General features: G+C 35.2%; 1 pseudogene; it reads left to right on the top strand.

The window, feature by feature from the left end:
- The first annotated feature begins 2,031 nt into the window (after positions 1 to 2,031).
- On the top strand, positions 2,032 to 2,989 carry LOC122449264 (annotated as a pseudogene).
- The last annotated feature ends 4,234 nt before the right edge of the window (positions 2,990 to 7,223 follow it).

Below are 7,223 nucleotides of genomic sequence, written 5' to 3'. Positions count from 1 at the left end.
AAAATTCTGTAAAGCGATTATCCTTCAATAAAAAATAAATAAGTTTTTAAAAAATGAGAAGCTGAATCTAATACTCATATTTAGGTGTAAGACAGACAGTGTCCTTCTGTCCTTCTGTCTGTCCTACTCAATATCAGGAACACTGAAAGCCAGTTACATATTTCTCCAGGATGCAGATGGGTAGGTATTTTTCTGAAAAAAAGTGAAAGTTCCTGAGAGAAAATAATACCTATAAATACTGATAGCTAGGCATGTCAACAGTGAAGTAGAGGACCCTATGGAAGCACACAAAGTAAATTCTAGCAATTAATGAGACTCACTCATCACCTGGAGTTTCAAATCAGCTTTCTGAAGTGTGAGTTAATCGCCAATTAATAGTCAAAACAGTATGACATTTGAGAAATAGTTCCAATATTAAAGATAAAGACAATGCAGACTATACAAATAAACTATTGACATTTAGAAGCTATTAAAATAATATATATGAACTAGAAAAGGACAATTTGTATAAATATATAACTTTTTTAATCTACCATTTTTTGTTATCAATATGATGAAATGTCATCACTTGGATTAAGATGAATATATGCAGCAGGGGTATTTCCACATTGTTGTGCTATAAATACCATAATTTCAAACCATAATATTTTTCAAATATTTTATATCTTGAAATGAATTCTTAAGATTTAAATTATTGAAAGGAAAAATTAATAAAGACCAAATATTTAGGAAAAAGAGATCATAAAAATTTGTTTCAGTTTTTAGATTAAATGATTAAATTAATAAATTAATGTAGATACACACTAACTTGATTTAGTCATGTAATTTTCAAAATATTTATCTCATATAAATTTTTGAAGGTCCGCTACTTCATTCTTTATTTTATGACTATTTAGAATGCTCCAAGAATCAAAACTTGTCAAGTAGGAGAAAGTTATTAAAAAACAGAATCAATTGTGTTTAAGTGAGATCCCTAAATCCCATATCTCTTACTGTTTATCAATTTTGGACAAGTCATGAGCAATGAGCAATTTTTAACATCAGCTTCCTAACTAGAACATAGGTATACTAAATTAATTCACACATTTCAATTAAAATTAAATAATTCACATGATTATTTCACAAAATCTCAAGTACTTGAAAAGTTATTTTCAATATCATATATTCTAATCTGCTACTTAAATATCTTCATGCATAAAAATCTCTACACTCATTGCATTCATTATGTCTCTGATAATCAAACACTTCCCTGGTGGCTCAGTGGTAAAGAATCTTCCTGCAAAGCAGGAAACATGGGTTCAATCCCCAGGTCAGAAAGATTCCCTTGGAGAAGGAAATGGCAACCCACTACATCTCAGGGAAATCCCATGGGCTGAGTATGCCATGCTACAGTATGTGGGGTCTCAAAAGAGTTGGACTTGACTTAGCAACTAAAGAGCATAATCCAACACTTTAGCAAAACCAAATTCAAGAGTCCAAGCTACGATATCAGAGGACTTTCATCTTGTCCAGTTTCCATGACTTCCAGGCTGAAGATAACAACCAAGGCCCTGATTTTCTCTAAAGTTCTATTCCTCAACCATAGAAGTTGAAAGTAATGTGAACTGCCTAATGGTTTAATGTTAGGGTTTTGATTAGCTGAATTAACATATAATGAACTGTCACAGTTCCTGTTTCACTGGAAATATACAATAAATGTTAGTGCTGGGATGAGAATTAGCGTGAATAGTGTTAGTTGCTCAGTCGTGTCCAACTCTTTGCAACTCCATAGCCTGCCAAGCTCCTCTATCCATGGAATTCTCCAGTTAAGAATATTGGAGTGGGTGGCCGTTTCCTTCTCCAGGGGATCTTCTTGACCCAGGGGTCGAAGCCAGGTCTCCTGCACTGTAAGCAGATTCTTTACCAGAATTTTAAAATTACAGTAACTTCCTGCCATCACCACCTACAATATCACAGATCTGGGTAACTCCTATTCAAACATTGTCAGAGAAATTATTAAGATTGTAATGTTGAATATTTTTCCTCTTAGTGAAGATGTTCCAGGATCTCAGAGATTCCAACAGCTCAAAGATCCAGGTCTCTGAGTTCATTCTGTTGGGATTCCCAGGCATTCACAGCTGGCAGCACTGGCTCTCCCTGCCCCTGGCTCTGCTCTACCTCTTAGCTCTCAGCGCCAACATCCTTACCCTGATCATCATCAATCAGGAGGCAACACTGCACCAGCCTATGTACCATTTCCTGGGCATCCTGGCTGTGGTTGACATGGGCCTGGCTACCACCATCATGCCCAAGATTCTGGTCATCTTGTGGCTCAGTGCTAACACCATCCGTCTCCCTGAGTGCTTTGTGCAGATGTATGTCATACATTGTTTTGTGGGCATGGAATCAGGCATCTTTGTCCTCATGGCTGTAGACAGACACATAGCCATTTGTTGACCACTACACTATTCATCCATAATTGCTGACTCTTTTGTGGTCAAAGCCACTGTGTTCAGGACACTCAGAGACATCCTTCTTACCATTCCAGCACCTGTGTTGGCTGCGCAGAGACACTATTGCTCGAAGAACCAACTTGAGCACTGTCTGTGCTCTAATCTTGGCCTCACTAGTCTATCCTGTGATGACAGGACAATCAACAGTATCTACCAGCTATTTCTTGCCTGGACATTCATGGGCAATGACTTGAGTTTGATTTTTACATCCTATGTATGCTTTAATTCTTAATTCTGTGTTAAAGTTGAATTCAGCAGAAGCTGTATACAAGGCCTGCACTTGCCACCTCTTTCTAATCAGTTTCTTCTACATAACCATCATTATCATTTCCATTACCCACAGTGCAGCAATGACATTTCCCCTCATCCCAGTTTTACTCAATGTACTCAAAAGTGTTTTTCCTCCTGCCCTCAACCCCATGGGCTGTGCACTCAAAAACAAGGAGCTCAGACAGGGTTTATATAAGGTTCTTAAGCTGGATTTAAAAGGCAACTAATTTGGAAAGGATGCTCACCTTTGTAATTTTCTGCCACACACACACACATATATATTAGATCCTCCAAGGATTGCAGATGACAGAAGAACTAATAGGTTACAATTAATGAAGCTTCTGGGAGGGATTGGGGGCAGGAGGAGAAGGAGACGGCAGAGGATGAGATGGCTGGATGGCATCACCGACTTGATGGACATGAGTTTGGGTAAATTCCAGGAGTTGGTGATGGACAGCGAGGCCTGGCGTGCTGCGACTCAAGGAGTCACAGAGTCGGACACGGCTGAGCTACTGAGCTGAACTGAATGAAACTTGAGAAAAAAAAAAAAAGTAAAACCGATTATTTAACCATGTTTTTCAAAGAAAATCTTCATCAAGAATAATACAATGATGACTGCCTCAAGAAATCCAAGAGAAAGATAAGCTGAATAAACACTTCATTTTCTTACCTAGTTGTCCTGGTTAAACATTGGACAGCATTTAATCGCATTCGTTAGCATAGACATCTGCTATTTTCTTCTCTTTAATGGAAATGTTTATCCATGTACTTGTCATATAATTGCTGACAGGTTAACACTCACTCCTGCCTTTTGTGTATTGATTTTATGATGTGTATTATTATCTTTTTTTATAAAGACCAAGTTCTTGAATGTACATTTCTCTAAAGAAGACATGCAAAGGTCAACAAGCACATAAAGAGATCCCCAACATCCTTAGTCATTAGATGAACACAGATCAAAACCACAATAAAATACCCTATATATTCTTCAATAGCTATATATTTTTTAAAATGATATTAACAAGTTATGGCATCTTTGTGGATATGTTGGAGCCCTTGTATATTGATGGTGGGAATAGTCACACCATAAATGAGGAAAATAGCTTGACAACTAATCAAAAAGTTGAGCACAGTTCCAAACTTATTCAGAAATTCAATTCTTAGATGTATACTTAAAATATTCAAAACAGAAGTTAAAGCAAAAATATGTACACTAATGTTCATAGCAGCATTAACTGCCAAAACAATAGGAAGAACCCAAATATCCATCACCTGCTAAATTTATGAGCATAACCACAAGACATCATTGTCATTCCTTACAAGGACAAAGTGTGGGTACATGTTGTTGCATTGATGAAAGAATTCTGCTAAGTGAAAAAAAAAAAAGGCATGGGGAAAACGCTACAAGCTGTATAACTTCATTATATCAGTGTCCAGAATAGGTATATCTATTGAATCAGAAAGTAAATTAATTGTTTCCAGGGGCTGGGGGCACTGTTTAATTTGGAGCGACTGAGGAATAGTTATGGATTTCTTTTTGAGGAATTGCAACTGTTCTGGAATTACACAGTGCTGAAGTTTGCACGGCGCTATCAATACAGTGCTGTGCATTTTTAAATCATATAAATGGGTAGTTTGATTGTAAGTAATTTTAACTTCTATAAGAAATAGTAAAATGAAAAACAGTACAAAATTTATTTTCAACATATATATTGCATTATTTCCTGTAAGTTAAAGGAATATATAAGTCCAAGAACAGAAAAATGTTAAATATATTATGTAAAAACAAGATGCACTTTTATTTAATTATAATACTGATGAATAATCCTGTTTTAAATTTGCTTATTCTATAAAGTCAATTGAAAATAACATGTTTTAATATGATATTTTTCAAGCATTATTTTCAAAATCATATGTAGAAAATATATACTAAAAATGTATCAGCACGTGCCCCGCCACTGTTCATAGCAACACTATTTACAATAGCCAAGACATGGAAGCAACACAAGCATCCATCAACAGATGAATGGATAAAGATGTGGTATGTTTGCATGCATGCGCCATCATTTCCGACTCCTTCTGATCCAATGGACTGTAGCCTGTCAGGCTCCTCTGTCCATGGAATTTTCCAGGCAAGAAAAGTGGAGTTGGTTGCATTTCCTCCTTCAGGGGATCTTCCCCACCCAGGGATCGAACTCACATCTCCTGCATTGGCACGGGGATTCTTTACATTATAGAATTTAAGGTTTTGATTTATCTAACTCTGAAATCTTTTTTTATTCTTTTAATTCACAAAAATTTAAACCCACTACTTTTATTGTCTAATTAAAGAATATAAAATTAGAATCAGTTGTGCTTTATTATTGTTTTTGACATTAACACCATCATCACTATTATCTCAAACTTGGGCATCTAAATTTTCCTAACTTAATATCTAAGCAGAGTAAGTCTGAAATTTTGATGAAGTTCTAAAGTGTCATAATATTTATCATTATCCTCACTTGAAAGTAAGATAGATATACAAAGGAACACGAATGAATGTACATGTGAGTGATTGAAACTTTCAAAAACATTGTAAATGTTTTCAACTTGTGCGCTTAGAGATGTGACACAAAAAGTAAAAAAATACATATTAAAATTTCTAATGCTCATTAAAGTTAAATTGTGATCATTTTCATTTCTGTATTTATATATCTCACACAAAAGCACACAGATATAGATACATGCAGATGAAAAAATGCTCTTACTTGTGTATCAGTTTATAGTAAGAATGGAAAATTTCCACACTTTTCCGTCTCTAATTAAGATTAACTTAACTCCCATACCAGTACTTGCATCTTCAGTGTTTTGCACTTATCCTCTGGGATATATAGCACTCATCCTAATCTCTAAATATTCAATTTGATAGTACAAATATCAAGGGATTTAAAAGTTGAGGACAGTAATGTACAGATATTACAGATGGTGTTTTTTTTTTTTTTTTTAACTGATGTCCTGAACCCCTGGACCCTATTGCATTCAGCTATTTTGCTATCCAGAAACTAAGGTATTAAAGGACATGTGAAAGTGGGATTAAGAGTAGGGTATCTGCTGTTGTTGGTTGTGCTAGGATAAAGCGGAGAGAGATTTTGAGTGTACATGAATTCATTATCGTATCCTCAGAAACCCTGGCTTGATTCCACCCCACATTTAAAGGCAGAAATGCTGTAAAAGACTAAATTTTCTTAATGGAAAATGTGTTTATCCATTTCTCAGACTGCAATTCAGTGTGAATTCCCATAATGATTATGTAGTAATTTTTCTAAAAGCAAATAGGATCCTTTGGTTCTTTCATGGTAGATGTCAGGTATGAATCAACCCCTATAACTGGAAGAAGTGGGGGAAATACAAGAAAATAGTTCTTTATGATCACAGTTGTTGTTTTCACTTACCTTCTCATTGTTCTCAGGATAAGAATCTAATATACTTGCTTCATTTCTAGAGGCATTTACCTGTGACTGCATTTCATCCATTTTAGATAAGAAAACCTACTTGGAAAAACAAACCATCATATTAGGAAAATAAATGAGGTGTAAAATTGAGAACTGACTAGTGAGGAAGAAGCATTTTTATGGTTTAGAAATGGGAATAGGCAACATGTAGTATGATAACTGTACTTATAAATAAGTAACCACGTTCTTGTGTTAATATAAGTCTCCCACAGAATAATATGAGCCCAGTTTCCACAAAACTTAAATGCTAATGTATTGAAATCATTTAAAATTCATTTTGGAAAAAGTCTAATGTAATTATGGTCAATACTACAATATTTAGTATAAGCTTGGATCATTAACTGAGAGTTTTGCAAATGAATTGCAAATAGAGCCTAAAGTTCTCTCTAATAAAATCAGTTTTAATAATAAGCACTAGAACTATCAAAAGGAAAGATGAAGGACAAAATTAGGATTTTTATCTCATATTTAGGAGCTGAATTCTTATGAATAGAGCACAAGTAATTTAAGAGATAGGGCTTGCCTGATTCCTCAGTAGTAAAGAATCTGCCTGCCAATGCAGGAGATTTGGATTCGATCCCTTGGTTGGGATCAAAATTTGTCATTTGGAAATATTGGCTCAGTGTGCTATGCAGATCTTCCAGATGTTGACATACTTAGTTTTTACAGTGATAATCTCACATCATATGGACTCTAGACAATCCCTTTGCACATTAGTAGGAAAATTAAACTGAAAAAAGGCAAAAAATGCCTTAATATTTCTATGAAAATTGTTGTGACTTCACACATCTTTTCCCAAATGGTCTTGAGGTTCTCGGGGCTCCATGGACAACACCTCAGTGCATGTTGCATTAGAAACTCCTGAGGTAGAAGGGGAGAAGCAAGGTAGATGACCAATTACCAGTGAACCAAGAAAAATGAATTATTGAATTGGGATTTGCAGTGGAGAGGTTATATTCAAGATGTTTTT

This window comes from Cervus canadensis, chromosome 11 (assembly GCF_019320065.1).
Source record: "Cervus canadensis isolate Bull #8, Minnesota chromosome 11, ASM1932006v1, whole genome shotgun sequence".
NCBI classification, from domain to species: domain Eukaryota; kingdom Metazoa; phylum Chordata; class Mammalia; order Artiodactyla; family Cervidae; genus Cervus; species Cervus canadensis.
Note: the sequence above shows the minus strand (reverse complement) of the source record. Positions and strands in the feature narration are given on the sequence as shown.